At 38.9% G+C, this 16633-nt stretch overlaps 1 protein-coding gene and 1 long non-coding RNA gene across 4 annotated transcripts in view; one reads left to right on the forward strand and one right to left on the reverse strand.

Moving 5' to 3' along the window:
• Positions 1-243: 243 nt before the first annotated feature.
• LOC130458174 (uncharacterized) overlaps positions 244-16633 on the reverse strand; it is a 69605-nt gene continuing 53215 nt past the window's right edge. The window contains exons 4-5 of the long non-coding RNA XR_008917263.1: positions 13523-16167; positions 244-13288 (exon numbers count right to left, since the gene is read on the reverse strand). This is a non-coding gene — a long non-coding RNA (uncharacterized LOC130458174). The remainder of the gene's footprint in view (positions 13289-13522; positions 16168-16633) is intronic.
• SRBD1 (S1 RNA binding domain 1) overlaps positions 14003-16633 on the forward strand; it is a 355867-nt gene continuing 353236 nt past the window's right edge. For 2 of the 3 annotated variants that reach the window (XM_056821193.1, XM_056821253.1), the window contains exon 1: positions 14003-14138. The gene's annotated coding sequence lies outside the window, so the exon portion shown is untranslated. Of the gene's footprint in view, positions 14139-14169; positions 14309-16633 lie in introns of those variants that run through there. The other variant, XM_056821129.1, reaches the window with a different exon arrangement.

The raw sequence follows: 16633 nt of genomic DNA on the forward strand, positions 1-16633 counted from the left end.
TAGCAGAGAATTGATTTACGCCCTATAGAGAAGTAGAAGAGTAACAAACAGACTGGTGGGAAGGGAAATAATACAAAGGAAGGAGAAGGTGGGGGGGCATTTAGGGGGAAAAGAGAGGGAGAGAGACAACTTGATACATAACTTTGGAATACTTATGTATAAATTTATTATTGGAATAAAATAAAGATAAAATTAAAAAAAAATTTATCTTTCTTCCTAGTTTTAGGATCCTCTTGACTCATTTGTGCCTGGGTTTTTATTCAATATATTTTTTTCTTGAAATTGTTTGCATCTCAGCCCATTTTCTTTATATTCCGTCCTCTCTTACTTTCTGATTCCTTTCCCTTTGCTTATGTGTGGACTGCTGGGGCTAAATTGAAAGATTTCAGCATCCTCTCAAATTGGGGGATTTAGTATTCAGTGGCCTTGATCCCCGTTATTCTATAGCAAGGATCCCCAAACTTTTTACACAGAGGGACAGTTCACTGTCCCTCAGACTATTGGAGGGCCAGACTATAAAAAAAACTATGAACAAATCTGTATACTGCTGTCTGGGATAGTGGAGGCTGTAGTGCTAGCTGTGAAGGGCCTGTCACACCTTGCACAGGCCCATGACCACCACCACTATACTGGGCAGCAGTATACACAGTGTGGAATCCCTTCCCCCAGATTGCCATTCATCATGCTGATGTCATTCATTGTGCAGCCAAATAATCCTTTGCAGGGCACCTCTTTCTCATTCAGTTTCTCTCAGAACAAGGCACCACACAAAGGATTATGTCACTGGAAGTAGTACTGTACGTGAGCAACGCCACGCTTTGTGGTGCTATCATATATAGTATTCCAGGAGCACAGGATGCAGATGCTCACTGACCACCAATGAAAGAGGTGCCCCTTTCGGAAGTGCGGAGGGGACTGGACAAATGGCCTCAGGAGGCCACATGTGGCCCATAGGCCATAGTTTGGGGACCCCTGGTTATAGGGAGAAGAGTGGAGGACAAAAATTGCTATAGTTGGGCTTTAATACTTTCTTTTTGGCATAGCTATATCAACTTGAAATCTGGAGACCCCAAGTTTGCCCCTATCCCATGAGAATTTGGCAGATGGAGATCTCAGACTCACCAGTTTCAGACTGAACAATAGACCTTAAAGTACTTGATAATCCCAGCATAGGTGGGGCTAGTAGATCTAATCAAATGTTAAGTACCCTTTTAGTCTTTGAAGTTTCCCCCATTGTATCAGAGATCTGTTCCCAAGACCATCTATTTAGTATCTATTGTAAGTAAGTAGGCTACTCCCTGATACCCCAGCCCTATGGTTTCTTTCCCAAGCCTAGAGTAGCTTGGAGTTCTCGTTTCCTTATAACCATGGTAATGTCAATCAATCATACTTCCCTGTCCCTTAGTTCCCCAAAAGGTATATGAGTTCCCCAAGTTCTGTTGTTCTTCGGAGGATCTTCCAGTACAGTGATCCTCTTAGAGACACTGTTGCCAGAATGCCAGAGCCTTTGGCTCTATGTGGTTTTAGGCACTTGACTCTGAGTGGTGGCCAAATATTGAACACTATCTCTTTCTTGATTAAAGACTTGGTTTTTCTGACTACTTTAGTAGTTGTTTTCCCCAAGTTAACAGCTACATATATCAGTATATTACCTCAGTTCCTCTGTTGGCTTTTGCCTCTGATTGGGATGAATCAGTGTTCATCACTTGAAAATGGATAGTTTCAGAGGGCCTTTTGGATAGAGTTTTGCCATACTTTAGTTTTTTTTTAACTTAGAATATATCCCAGGAAGAAGGTAGAATACTTCCCACTCCCAATCATCACATAGCTGGGCAGAATCAATGTCTATAATTTGGTACCAGCCAGGGAGTGGGCAAAAGTTGAAGTATACCAGAAAATACAAAGGAATCCCAATTAATGAATTTCTGTAAGGCATGATGTAGTGGGGAAGGAGGATCTTGAGTAATTTGCTTTAAGAATTAGCATGTTGGGGGCAGCTGGGTACCTCAGTGGATTGAGAGCCAGTCCTAGAGATGGGAGGTCCTAGGTTCAAATTTGGCCTCAGACACTTCCCAGCTGTGTGACCCTGGGCAAATCACTTGACCCCCATTGCATAGCCCTTACCACTCTTCTGCCTTGGAACCAATACCCTGTATTGATTCCAAGAAGGTAAGGGTTTAAAAAAAAAAGAATTAGCATGCTGCAGGATTAATAAATAAAGGTTTTCCCATATGAATGGGGTTTATCTCTGACCCACCTTCACACCCCCACACCCCCCATTCAGGACCAATTGCTCTAAATCTGGTGTATAAATCCTGTTTTGGGGGGTTTGTCTATGGGGTAGGCAACTAATCTGCCATTTTCTTGATCCTGTAATCCATAACCAATCCATATTTTTCTGACCTTGGATAAGTCTCATGTCTTTGTTTCCTGCCAACTTGTTACCTGGTATTAGTTGACACTTTTTCATGAAGAAGTAACCCCAAACTTATAGCCTAGTAAGATCTGATGAACCCCAAGTTTTAGGACTAGCTTGTAAGTTGGAGTCCCCAAAGCTTGTACTTGTTCCCTGTTCCCTTGAAAATCTACCCTGAAGGGAATCTCAGGCTAGCAGTTTCAGAAACTTCTCCCATTGTACCACAGCCCCCTTTTAGGATAGAGCTCAGGACCTTCAGTTTATGAAATTGACAAGCTGCCTACTATGCACTTAACTTTTTCTTGGCTCCATGTAACTGGGATTATCATTTACCTTATAGAGTTCATTATTCAGTCTGAAACTGCTAGCCTTCAGGGTGATTCTTATGGGAACAGGAAACAAGTACAAACTTTGGGGTCTCCAACTTACAGCTAGTCCTAAAACTTGGGGTTTGTCAGATCTTGCTAGGCTACAAGTTTGGGGTTTCTAGATTCCATGTTGACCACCTCTATTAAAGGGAAAGGTACCAGTTCTCACTTTTGGTGAGCTATAGTTAGGAAAACTTCCTTATATCAAGTCTCTATCACTACTGACTTTCTCATTGTCTTTCATTTCATGACCTTTTTCTAGAATTTGACACTGACAATGGTGATCACCCCCTCCTTCTTCATAGTCTTTCTTCCCTAAGCTTTCAGAATCTTGACATTTTTGGTTTTCTTCCAATTTATCTAAATGCTCATCCTTAATCTCCTTTACTTCTTTTCCTGTCCCTGAAATACAGTGTCAAAGTAGAATCTAAGAGAACCCCAAGTTTGTAGCAGTATGAGGTCTGAAGACCCCAAGTTTGACCTTATCACATGAGAATTTTGGAGAGAAATCCCAACTTCAGGAGTTTCAGACTAACAATAAACAAAATACTTCAGGTGGAGCTAACAGACTTAATCAGATATTATTATCCTTTCTGTCCTGGTAGTTTCTCCCATTGTATCAAAGTCCTTTCTCAGGTAGCCCAGCCCTTGGCTGGATCTTTTCATTTGGTGTCCCATTGTAAAGCATCAGCTGTTCCCAAATCCTATCTAGGACTCCTCATTTCTTTGTAGCCATTATAAAGTCAGTCAACAATATTATCTGGTGCTCAGTTCTCCTAAGAGATATATAAGTTCCCCAGTTTTCATGGTTCCTCTGGGCTATCATCTCACTCTGTGATTTCTCCCAGGAATCAGTACTCAGAGTAGCCAGAGTAGAGGCCTAAAGATTATACCATTATCCCTGTCCTGATTAAAGACTTGGTTTCTCTATTTAATAGTTCTATGTTTTTTTTTCCAGTTTAACAACAGGATAACCGAAGAGTTTGTCCTTGGACCTCTTCTCAGTTTTTTTTTTACTTTCTCCCACATGGTAAAATCATCCATATCATGATTTGAATGATAATTTATATGCAAATGACTTTCAAATACAAATATAGCTATAATCCCAACCTCACATATGAATTTTTGTCCCATACTTCTATCTGCCTAAAGGATATTTCTTTCTGGATGTTCCATTGACATCTCAATCTCACGTCTGAAACAGAAGTTACCAGCTTCCCTCCAAAACTTGTCCCCTCTCTCAACTTTCCTGTTTCTATTGATGGCACCACAATTTTCCTTGACATCCAAATTCAAAGCCACAGAGTCATTAGTGTCTCTTATCTCTTCCTAACTCTACTTCCACCTTCACTACATAATAGTCAGCTCCTATTCTTCTTTAGTAACATCTCCACACCTGCCAATTCCTCTCCACTATTACTTCAGGTAATTCCACTCTTCACTACTTAATTATCACTTCTTAACTTATAACTATTATGTTAGTCTCTCAATTATTCTTCTTACCATCAATCTTTCTTATCTAATTCATTTTTCACACTATAGCCAAAGCAATTTTACTAATACACAGACATCATTTCTCTTCCCATACCTTGTGATCTAGCTATATTATTCCTTTTTGTTCCCCACACACAACATTCAATCTCCTGTCTCTGTGACTACATAAGTTACCTCCCATTTGTAGAGTGCACTTCCTACTTACTCTTCCTCAGAGTTCCTTTCTTTTAGACATAACTTAAATATTATTTAATACTTTAAAATACCACAAATACTTTAAGGTGGAGCTTAAATAACATCTGCTTGAGTCTTTTCTTGTATTTAACTACTCTGTTATGTCTATGTGTGTGTGTGTGTGTGTGTATACACAAACATATAATTTACTTGTTCTCTCTCCTATTCAAATGTAAGATCATTGCATTTTTGTTCTTTGTACTTGTATCCTCATCACCTAGCACAATGCTTGGCACATAATAGGTGTTTAATAAATACTTTTGATTGATTACTCACAAGCCTTCAGTAGCTTTCTATTGCCTAATCCAAAAGTATTCCAATCCAATTAGTATGCTAATATAGTAGAAAAACGAATTTCATTTGGCATCAAAACACATGAGTTCAAATGTTGTTTCTGCCACATGTTCTATGACTGTTCTTGGGTAAACCACTTAAACACTATTATACTTTAGTTTCCTTATTTTTAAAATAATGGAGATAGACTAGATGATCTTTTAAATTCTCTTTCAAAGGTCTGCTATCTAAACTTTTATGATTCACATCCCTTCTACCTTTCTAGTCATGTAACACCACTTTTCTTCAGGCTCTATACTCCATAGCCATCCTTAATTCATTGTTTTTCAATGTGTCTTGCTTCCTCCCACTTTCAGGCATTTCATATGCTGGCTTGTATCCTGGGAATGAGAGGTCTCTCCTACTATAGAAATCCCATTCTTTTAAGGGCCAGCTCAGGTACAACTATCTCTTGGTAAGCTTTCCTAATGCCCCCATTTTGTAAACCTTAAAATTTCCCAGACCCTACTTTATAAGATTGGATTAAGACCATTCCCCATTTGGGCAGTGAACTCTACTTAAAGCTGGAATGTGAGAATTCTACTTTACCTACTTGGGTCTGCCCTAGGGGAAGATAAAGTTGTAAACTCTTTTCTGAACAATGAAAAGTACTTAAACCCATACTTTTCTTAAGCGAAGTACCTATAAAGGTCAAGCAACTTGTGAATTTACAAGGAACAAAGAACTGGAAAACTTCCTCAGAGCTTTCCTGGTGTGATTTACTCAAAAATCCACACCTTCTTAGGTGTGGACTAAGAATGGGCGGTCCTTTAGAAACATCTACAGTGATTGGTAGATGTAAGGACTTGGGGGAGGTGACAGAGGAAATTTTGCCCTTAAAAATAAGAGCTCAGGGAAGAGCTAAAAAGTCATTCTGAAACATTCAGATTGGAGAGACTCATTCTGAGGAGACTGATTCTGAAACATTCAGATGGAGGAGGGAGCTGGTGAAAGCAGCTGAGATGCTGCTGGCCTGGCATTAGAAATCCTTGTTTAGTCAGACCTTGTGGTGAGTGTTAAAAAACTGATTCTTTTCTTACTCTCTCTCTCCTTCTTTGATTACTCATTGTATTGTTAATTAAAATCTCTATAAAACCCAATTGACTTGGGTATTTGAATAATTGGGAATATTTCCCTGGTGACCACCTTATATTTGATTTTAAACCCAAGACACTGTAGTGAAACATATTTCTGCGGTCAAATTGACTCACCCTCTCTTATATCTATCACAATTTATATCTTCCACTATTTTAATCACTACAGTTTAAGACCTCCACCATTTTAAATCTCACAATTTAGAAGAGAAAGCTTTCTTCTCGAATCTCTTCGGGCATTTACTGGCTTCTCCCAAATATACTTATCTATTTTCAAATTGGTATTATAGATATTTTTGAATATGTCTCACCCACCCCTCCTTTAGACTGTAAGCTTTTTTTAATTAAAAAAATTATTTATTTAATTAGAGTATTTTTCCATGCTTACATGATTCACGTTTTTCCCTCACTTCTCCTAGAGTCTACGAGCAATTACACTGGGTTAGATTGTAAGCTTCTTGTAAGAATGAACTTTGTTTTCTTTTATATCCATATACATAATGTCTTGTACATGATGAGAACCTAAGAAATTTTTGTATAAAAACTGTATAAAGTGGATAATATGGTGACATTCTTAGAATTCGTTTCAAAGCAAACATATTTAAGAGAACTGAATGTATTTTATCTAGAAAAAAAGAATTAGGATAAGTTAATTATTTTTAAGTTTAACAATAGCCTGGACAATAAGCCCAATTCTTATGAGCATGTATAGAGTACAACTGATACAATTCCCTATAAGGAAGACCCTGGGGAATCTGCTTCCAGAAGATTCATGATGATACCTAGTGCTTTGGAGAAACATTGGGCCATGAGTGGATATTCATTTTGGCCAGGGCCAAAAAAGAACCTAGACATCATATTTCAAGAAATCTTAAAATTTCTCAAGATCTCTTGGAACTAGAGGGCAGAGAGGAAATGACAAGAATCTAGCAGCCATCTTTTGAAAGAAAGTTCAAACATCATAGCCAAAATCTAGAGCTTCCTGTCAAAGAACAAATACTGCAAGTAACCAGTAAGAATTTAAATATTAAGGAGCCACAGTCAGGATCACACATAACTTAGCAGTCACTACTCTAAAGGAGTGGAAAACTTGGAATATGATATTCCAGGAGGCAAAGGATATGAGCCTAACTTACTCAGAAAAACTGAATACTGTATATAATACTACAGGAAAAAAGGGATTAAAAAAATCAAGACTTCTAAGCATTCTTGATGAAAGCATCAGAGCTACAGGGAAACAAGTTCAAACACAAGATCTGCTATAAATATTTTTGTACATGTGGGTTTCTTTCCCCCTACCTTTGATCTATTTGGGACAGATATAGACTTAGAGTGATATTGCTGGGTCAAAGGATATGTACAGTTTTATGACCCTTTGGGCATTGTTCCATTGTTCTCTAGAATGATTGTATCAGTTCACAGCTCTACCAACAGTGTATTAGTGTCCCAATTGTTCCACATCACCTCCAACATTAATCATATTTTTTTTTGTCTCATTAGTCAGATTGAGAGGTGTGAGGTGTTACCTCAGAGTTGTGAATTTTAAAACTACTCCACCCTACTCATACTATACTTTAGAAGATTTGATTTAGCTATTTCCTGATTTGTAACAATGGAGGTACTTGGTTTAACAGAATCAGGTCTTGGGAACTCTACATTGCTCCTACCTACTTAGTTTAACAAGGTCAGGAATGTCTGCACCCATACTCAAGGATTAAGTATCTAAGAAGATGGCCTTCAACAGACATGTGCAGAAACAGTTGACAGACCCCTGGGCTGTCCTAAGTCAAGCTAAGTTATCATTGGTACAGATGAGATACAGGAAAGTGATGTAAAACCATCTATATAAGGCACATCACTTCCTTTCTTCACTTTCTTTTCCCGGAGAGGTGACTCTGGCTGACAGCATGCTAAGTGTTCTGATATCTTGGCATGGTGGCAGCTATTTGTCTGGGTTTTGGTGGTGGGTTTGCCCTTGAGCTGATTCAGGTTCAGGCATCTTAGCTGAGCTCTCTTGGAGTTCAGGCTGATTCCTTCCTCCTTTACTCTCCAAAACCTTACCTTCCTAGAGCCCCTGGTCTTCTTCCTGGCACAAGCCAGGCAGGAGAAGTCCTATACCCTTTCCTTCTTCCTTCTTAATTTCTTTCCACTATATTAATTAAATAACCATAAATTTCCAGCTGACTTTTTTTTTTTAATTTGGGATATCCATGGTGACCAATAATTAATATAGTTAGGTCACAACTCTAAAATTATCTTTTACAATTTCTCTAATTAATAGTGATTTGAATTAGTGATTTTGTCAAGACAAACCCAGGAACTCTATGATCACTACAAAATACTTTTCACACAAATAAAGTCATATCTAAAGAAATGGAAAAACATAAATTGATCACAGATAGGCTAAGCTCTGATAAAATAAAAATGATAATTCTACCTATATTAATTTACTTATTCAATACTATCCCAATAAAACTACATAAAAAAATTATGTCAAAGTGATAAAAGTGATAAAATTCATGTGGAAGAACAAAAGGCCAAGGATATCCAGGGAATTAATGGTGGGGAAAATGAAGGAAGCTTAACCATATCAGACCTCAACTTGTAGTATAAATCAGCAACCATCAAAACAATCTGGTATTGACTAAGAAATAGGGTAGCAGAGCAATGGAATAGATTAGTCCTTCCATAGGCAGTTATAAATAACTATAGTAACCTAGCGTTTGACAAACCCCAAAACCCAAGCTTTTGGAAGAACTTACTATTCTATAAAAACTGCTTGGAAAACTTGAAAACAGTTTGGAAGGAATTAGGCATAGAACAACATCTCACACCTTATATCAAAATAAAGTCAAAATGGATACATGATTTGAAAATAAAGGGTGAAACCATAAATAAATTAGAAGAGCATAGAATAGTTTACCTGTCAGATCTATTGAGAAGGGAAGAATATATATTAGAAAACATTATGAGATGTAAAATAGATAATTCTGAGCACATTAAATCGAAATGTTTTTACATAAATAAAACCAATACAACCAAAATGAGAAAGGAAACAATAAAGTGGGAAAATGCTTTTATAGCAATGTTTCTGAAAAAAAAAGGCCTTTATGAAATATATAGAGAAATGATTCAAATTTTTAAGAATACAAAGCATTCCTCAGTTAACAAAAGGTCAAAGGATCTGAAGAGGAAATTCTCAGATGAAAAAATTAAAACTATCTTTAGTCCTTTTTCTTCATTAAAAAAAAATCTTTTAACATTATACCCTTTTTTCCTTTCTTCCAGTCTTTGATGAGATGGGTCTTTTCCTGGTCAACACCAACTCTTCTTTATGTGTCTTTGATTTCATTCCCTTCCAACTTCTTCAATAGTTTACAAGCTCAATTATCCTTTGCTCACTAGTTTGCAACTTTTGTATACTGGTTTTGTCCACCACTTTCAAATATGCATACATTTTCTTAGTTCACAAAAAGCCTTCACTAATCCTGACCACTTTAAACTATTATTAGAAATCTCTCTTCTCTCAGCCAAACTCCTGTGGGAGGGAGAGATGGGAACCCCCCAAAATCTACACTAGTTTTGATGCCTATACTTCCTCTCCTATCACTCCTTCACTTTCTGGCTTCTGACTTTATCACTCAACTCAAATTACTTTCTCCATAGCTACCAATTATATTTTCATTGCCAAATCCAATGGTATTTTCTCAATTCTCATCCTTTCAAACTGTTTGATGTTGTTGACACCATTGACCTCTCTCTTGGATACTTTATTTTCTTCAAGTTTTTGTGACACTGCACTTCACTGATTTTCCTTCTACTTATCTACCCATCCATTCTCAGTCTCCCTAGAGCTGTGATGGTGAACATATGGTACATGTGCCAATGATGGCACAGAGCACTCTCTGTGGGGACACATGCCTCTCCCTGCCCCTTCTTCTCCTGCCACAGTATATTACTAGAAATGTTAGAGGGACCCCTGCAAAGCTGCTCCCCTCCCCCTCTCCACTGAGCCTGATATTTTTTCACATGACCTGCCCCTCTACCTAGCAATCCAGGTAGAAGAGCTGGAGGGAGCAGAGCATTTTGTCCACTCCCATTCTCTACACTCACTGAGGACATTTCTTACTTCACCAGCCCCTCTGCCCAGCAGTATAGCATATCAGGCATATTAGCATCTTGGAAGTATGATTGATGTATTGATATTGTATCTTATGTATTCATATGCCAGACTCATGGCCATGTTAAATATTGGTTATTGCATTTCTAAATCTTCAGTCCTAACGACAAGAGAATTCCTGAGCAGGAAGTTACCAGCAGCAATATCCTAGCTCACAGCTTGTCAGACCACATTCCTTTCCAAAGCACATGTCAGGTTAATCTCCACCTCTTTGATTTCGTCATTGTCAATTCAACCAGTGTTAAAACCTATGCCATGTTATTATTCATTAATTACCTTCCACTTGACATTCCTAGAATCTCCAATAAAAGCTGGGGAACAAGTGCGACTCCCTCTCTTACATCTCTGGATCATGCTCTTGATCCTCTTTGGATCTTCTGATTGCTCTAGATGTTCTTTTCTATCTTGTTCCGCCTGACCTCTCATTTCTTGCGACGCTGTCACCCCCATGCTTTCCATTAATTCTCTGATACTCTTGCCCATGGGAAGCATTAAGGAGTTCTTACTCCCCACATGTTTTCTTGTTCCTCATATTTCCCATTAATTCTCTGGCACCCTTGCCAATGGGAAGGATTCAAGGAGATCGCGACTCCCCGTGTGTTTTAACTTGTCTCTGATTCTTTATTCTGGTGTTTCTCCCTCTATCTCTATTTTCTATTCACCCCTTTTCCTCCAGTCTCCTTTCTCCTTCTCAGGTCACCACCCACAACTTTATTATATAGGAACTGCAGGCAATTCCTATAAACAGCCTCATGGAAGGGCTTTCTCCCTCCTCTGTGTAGGATAAGGGGGAGTAGGGGAGTGCCTGACACTTGGTAGAATGTGTGGCATGGCACTCAGTCTCTAAAAGGTTTGTCTTCACTGTCTTAGAGGTACCTAGGTAGCACCATGAATACAGTGATAAGGAAAACCTAGGTTCAGATTTAGCCTTAGAAACTTATTAGCTATGTGAACTTATTAGCTATGTGACCCTGGGCAAGTCACTTAACCTCTACCTCAGTTTCCTCAATTGTAAAATGGAAATAATAACCTTTACCTCGCAGAGTGGATCAAATGATATATTTGTAAGAAGCTAGCACAGTGATTGGCACAAAGTAAGACCCATAGAAATGCTTATTCTCTTCCCTCTTCCCTTGTTAAGTTCAAGTGAGATAATATTTGTAAAGTGTTTAGCATAGTCTTTGCCATATAGTAGGTGCTATCTAAATGCTCATTCCCTTCCTTTTTTTTATTTTTTGTCTCTGTCTCTGTCTCTTTCCCTACCCTCTTAAACTTTTTTTGCTCTTTCTCCCTTTTCCCCTCTCTCTGGCCTCATCATCTCCCATAAGTTTAATTATCTTTTTGCTAATAAGTCCCAAATCTATATATTCAGTTTCAGTCTCTCTCCAAAACTTCAGATCCCCCTATTACAGATTGCCAGTTGGATATTTCAAATTGCATGTCTTAAGAGACATTTGAAATTCAACATGTTTAAAAAAGAACTCATGATCTCTTCTACCCAACTCACTCCTGTTCTAAATTTTCATATTTCTAATGAAGGCACTTTTCTTCACATCCACATTTGTAATTTTGGATTATCTTCCATTCTTCATGTTCCCTCACCCCAAATATCTTATCAGTTACTAGATCTTGCCATTTCTACCTCTAAAACATCTGTTGCATAGGATTCCTTCTCTTTATTTACATTTGTTTTATGTTCATTTGTGTCTGAGTCTTGTAAAAATGGAGACTTGAATCCAGGACTTCAATCCCCAGAAGTCCTTGCTTCACTTCCCCAGAATGCCTCGTAACCTCACCTGGGCCAAGATCAAGATGGGGTATTTAACCTGATTGGAAAGGCTTTTGGTCTCTTTTTTTCTTTCTTGTTTCCGCTTGCAGCTCCTTTCATAATGTAGGTGAGGTAGGCCTAGACATGTGTTTTCTTATTCTGTATTTTCTTTAATCCTTAACCTTTAATAAACCTCTAAAAATATAATACTCCTTTAAGAGAGAAACTAATTTCTAATTGCCTCAGTTTCCCCTAAATTTTAATCTTAACAGTCTTCATGACCTTATTTGGGTTTTCTTGGCAAATGTAGTATTGGAGTGATTTATTTCCTTCCCTCCTCATTTTTACAGGCAAACAGGTTGATTGACTTAGCAAAAGTCACACAGTTATTAAGTGTTTAAGGTCAATTTTGAATTCAGGTCCTCTTCACGTCAGGCCTGCCACTCTATCCATTGTACCATATATCACCCTCCTTTTGTTACTTAGCTACCATTTTAGTGTAAGCCCTCACCTGCTCTTGCCTAGATTATTGCAGGCCCCTCCTAATTGGTATCCCTATATTAAATCTCCCCATCTCCTACTTCAGTTCATCTGCTGCCAAAATGGTTTCTTTGTGTCCAGAATTCTATTATATTAGCTTGCTCTCTTAGCAGCAGCTGGGTGGTACAGTGGATACAATATTGGGTTTGGAGTCAGGAAGAGCCAAATTCAAATCCAACCACCTCTACTTGTTACCTGTGTGATTTTGGATAAGTCACTTAACCTCTGCTTCAATTTTTAACTGTAAAACCTCTGCTTCAATTTTTAACTGTAAATGGGGATAATAACAGCCCCTACCTCACAGGGTTGTTGTGAGGATCAAATGAAATCATATTTGTAAAGCACTATCTCCTTTCACTTACTCAACTTCTGTGGCTTCCTATACCCTTTACCATCAAATATAAATTCCTCTATTTAGCTTTTACAGCTCCTGATAACTTTGTTTTAGCTTATCTTTCCTGCCTCATTGTACACTATTTGCATTTTGTACTCTGTGATCCCATCACACTGGCTTTCTCTGTGTTTCTTACACATATGTCCTCTCCCATACCTTTGCTTTCACTCTGGTACTCTTATACCTGGAATGCACTCCCTTGTCTTACTTCTGCCTAGAGAATTCTAGTCCTTCTTCAAGAAGGTGCTTAGACATTGCTTTCTTTGTGGAGCTTTTCCTGATTCCCCCTACTTGCTAATGCCCTCCTACCCAAGGTACCTGTACCTGTAGTTTACTATTTTGTATTGCTTTATATTTATTCTGATATTTTAACATATATCTTTTTCTCCTTCATGAGCATGTAATTTTGTCCTGAATAAGGATGGTTTAATTCATTGTATTTGCATCCCCTGGATATAGCACAGTGCCTGAAACATAATTAGTAATAATAATAGTTAACATTTATATAGACTTTTAATAACTTCCTGTTGTCTGTCTGACTTTAAAACAGTAACTTAAAAATATTATTCATTTAAAACCTCAAATTCTTTAAAAAAGGATACTTATAAAATTTTAAATCTCTCTCCCCCAAAACTTTTCCTAATATAAAGGGAGGAAGGATAAAATCTGTTCCAAAAAATGAAAAAAAGCATCACTTGTACCTGAAATCCTCAAATCTTTTAAGTGTGTTATTAAATTTAACCCTTCCCTCGCACCGAACATTCCTAGTGCAGAAAAAAGAGAGGAAGGATGAAAATTAGGCCCAGGAAACAAGAGGCATCTCTCGTACCCAACCCCTAGCTGCTTCTTGGCTCCACCCCCGTTTGCTCATGCCTCACAATAGTATTTGAACCACTAACTCCTTGGCTACTATCTCAGTCTCGGCCAGGCCCCTCCCTTTTCAGTTCTGACTTCCTCATTGGCCTCTGGAATGGCCAAAACTTCATCCTACCCGCTCCTCCTACCCCGCCCCTCCTCTCGCCTGCCTTCATTTTTCTCCAATATGGCTACTCCTTTTCCCTCGGTCCGCCTCTTGGTCCCACCTCTGCTTTACCATTTGTTCCCGGCACCGCCCGTCCTAGTCCCGCCCAGGCATCCCTTAACTTTCAGTAACGTTTTTCCTCCGCCTTTTTTTTCTCGCTGCACTTGAATCCTCGTGACGCCCACTGCGTAGGGAAGGCTGGTGGCGGGGTTTGCTGCGTTTGAACAGCTTCCGGTCCGAACCGGAAGGCCGCTGGTAGACGGAATCCCGGGCCTCCCCGCACGCCGGGCGGGAAGGTGAGCTCCGGGGTTGTTCACGCGCTCTCCCTCCTCCCCTCCCGAGGCGGACTCGTGGCCGCTAGGAACTTCACTTCGGCTCCTGGATTGACTGGAGCTTCAGGGCGGAAAAATCCGTAGTGAGACATTTTCACAGTATCAGGCCGTCTTGTTGCGGGTGTGAATGTGAGGTAAATAGGGCACACCTCAGCCCGCCACCCCCTATGTTAGGCGTCTCAGACACTTATAACTCACATGCAGAATTTAGGAGCAGGAGGCGTGTACCTGCGGCAGTCAGGAAAGGCTAAAACAAGCCTCGCCCCTTTGCAAAAAACTTCAGGCATAAACTTTCAGCCCTCCCTCTTTCCCCGTGATGATTTTGGCTTTTTGCTCCCCACATTGCCCCATCTCTAGAATTGGTTTCCAGTCCTCTTTTGGAACGGACTATCTTACAAAGGGGCTAGTGGAAAGAGTCCCGGCCTGGGAGTCAGGACATTTGAATTTCCTAACCTGGTCACCCCCTCCATGGCATTGAACCACCCTAGGACTACGTCTGGAACATGAGCTGAATGAGGAGGATGGAGGGTTCTACCTAGCTACCAATCTTAGGACTTCCGAGACCATGTAGTCAACCTCATAAATTTGGAAACCGAGTCCCACAGTAGTGAAATAATTTGGTCGATTACACAGCAAATCTGTATTTGAAGGGATTGATGGATTGAAGATAGTTCCCTCCAAAATCCTTAATATATGCTTGATTGAGTACTTGTAGTTATATTAGTGATTGGACACTTGATTTAGAGGGAGGCTTAGATGTGGTTATTAAATTTAGCACAAAGGTGGTCGTTTGTTCGTGGGTCATGTCTGATGTTGGATGTTTTGCCATTTCTGTCTTCAGCTCATTTTATAGAAACGGAGACCTTACCCAGGGTCACACAGTTGGTAAATGTCTGAGGCTGGATTTGAATTCAAGAAGAGGTTTTAACATTTATTCACTGGGCCTCTGAGCTGCCCTAGCAAAGTTGGTAGGGCTTGTTTATATATTGGGGTCTAGATTAGGAGAATTTGGAATGATGGGCTGAAATTAACAAGAGGAAGTAAAATAGACCTAAATGTAAGATATTGCATCAATTTAAGAAAACTAACAGCAATAGGACAGAAGGAGACCCATTAGTTCATGTGAAAAATAACTATGCTCAAAATGAGTCACCAGGGTGACATGGCAGCCAAAAGAACTAATGTAATCTTAGAACCTAGTTTAGAAGTATACTATTGAGAGATGATAATCTCATTGTATTTTTGTACTTTGTCCTGACTAGACATAATCTGAAGTGTTGCTTCCTGTTCTTGGCACAGCATTTTAGAATAGTTTTTTAGAAGTTGGGCTGTATCAAGAGAAAGGTAGCTAAGATGATGAACATACTTGAAATCAAGCCAAGACCAATTGAAGGAACTGAATGGATGTTTGGCCTGGAGAAGAAAAGATGAGATTTGGAGAGAGTGCATTTGTTTTTAGTTATGGGAAGGATTGTCATCTTTAAGAGGTATTTAATTTAACTTCTTGGCCTTGGAAGACAAGGCTAAGACCAACTAGAGAAATTATAGAGTTATCGATTTTGGGTCAGCATGAGAAAAAAAAATTATGCCTGTTTAAAAATGGTATGGGTTGCTCTTGGGACCATTGAGTTTCTTATTGCTAGAGATCTTCAAACAGAGTCTGGATTCCTTACAAATTTAGAGTTTGGGCTAGATAATCTCTAAGGTATCTTTCAACTATAAGATTCTGTGGTTCTTAGCACTTGCCATTAGAAACAGCATCAAGGTATTGAATGGTGCTTTTTAAGAAGTTACTTCCCTTCACCACAGTAGTTTTTGAAGATTGTTTTTTTTCCCCTGATTCTGATTTTATTTTGTATTTGAACAGGTTCCTTTTTGACTTTATATTGTTGCCAGGTTTTCTTGGTCTGCTCCCTCCTACTTTAGCTGAATCACAGCACCCAGAGTTCTTAGCATATAGTAGGTGGTTCTGATTTGGAACATTCCTACGAATCTGCAAAATAGGGATTGTTGGGGGGTAAGGAAGGTGGATAAAACAGCTTGGAAGTAGGGAAATTCCCAAGACCTGGTAAGAATTTGTAGGCCCTTCTGTGCTGTTACTTTTTTAAGTTTTAAGTTAAAAAACACTTTTTAAAAGTGTTAGTACTTTATATAGCATTTACTAGTTTTTATTAGGCAGAAACATGTCATTTACATCTTAAGATATTCATAGTCTCTCTCTTCCAAAAACCTCCAAGGAGATTTTCACTTAGTTCATTTTCATTTATCCTTACAACATTCTTTATTTAAAAAAAATTTTTTTAAACCCTTACCTTCTGTCTTGGAATCAATATTGTGTATTGGTTCTAAGGCAGAAGAGTGGTAAGGACTAGGCAGTGGGGATCAAATGACTTGCCCAGGGTCACACAGCTAGGAAGTGTCTGAGGTCAGATTTGAACCTAGGACCTCCCGTCTCTAGG

Source organism: Monodelphis domestica, chromosome 1 (assembly GCF_027887165.1).
Source record: "Monodelphis domestica isolate mMonDom1 chromosome 1, mMonDom1.pri, whole genome shotgun sequence".
In the NCBI taxonomy this organism is placed as follows: domain Eukaryota; kingdom Metazoa; phylum Chordata; class Mammalia; order Didelphimorphia; family Didelphidae; genus Monodelphis; species Monodelphis domestica.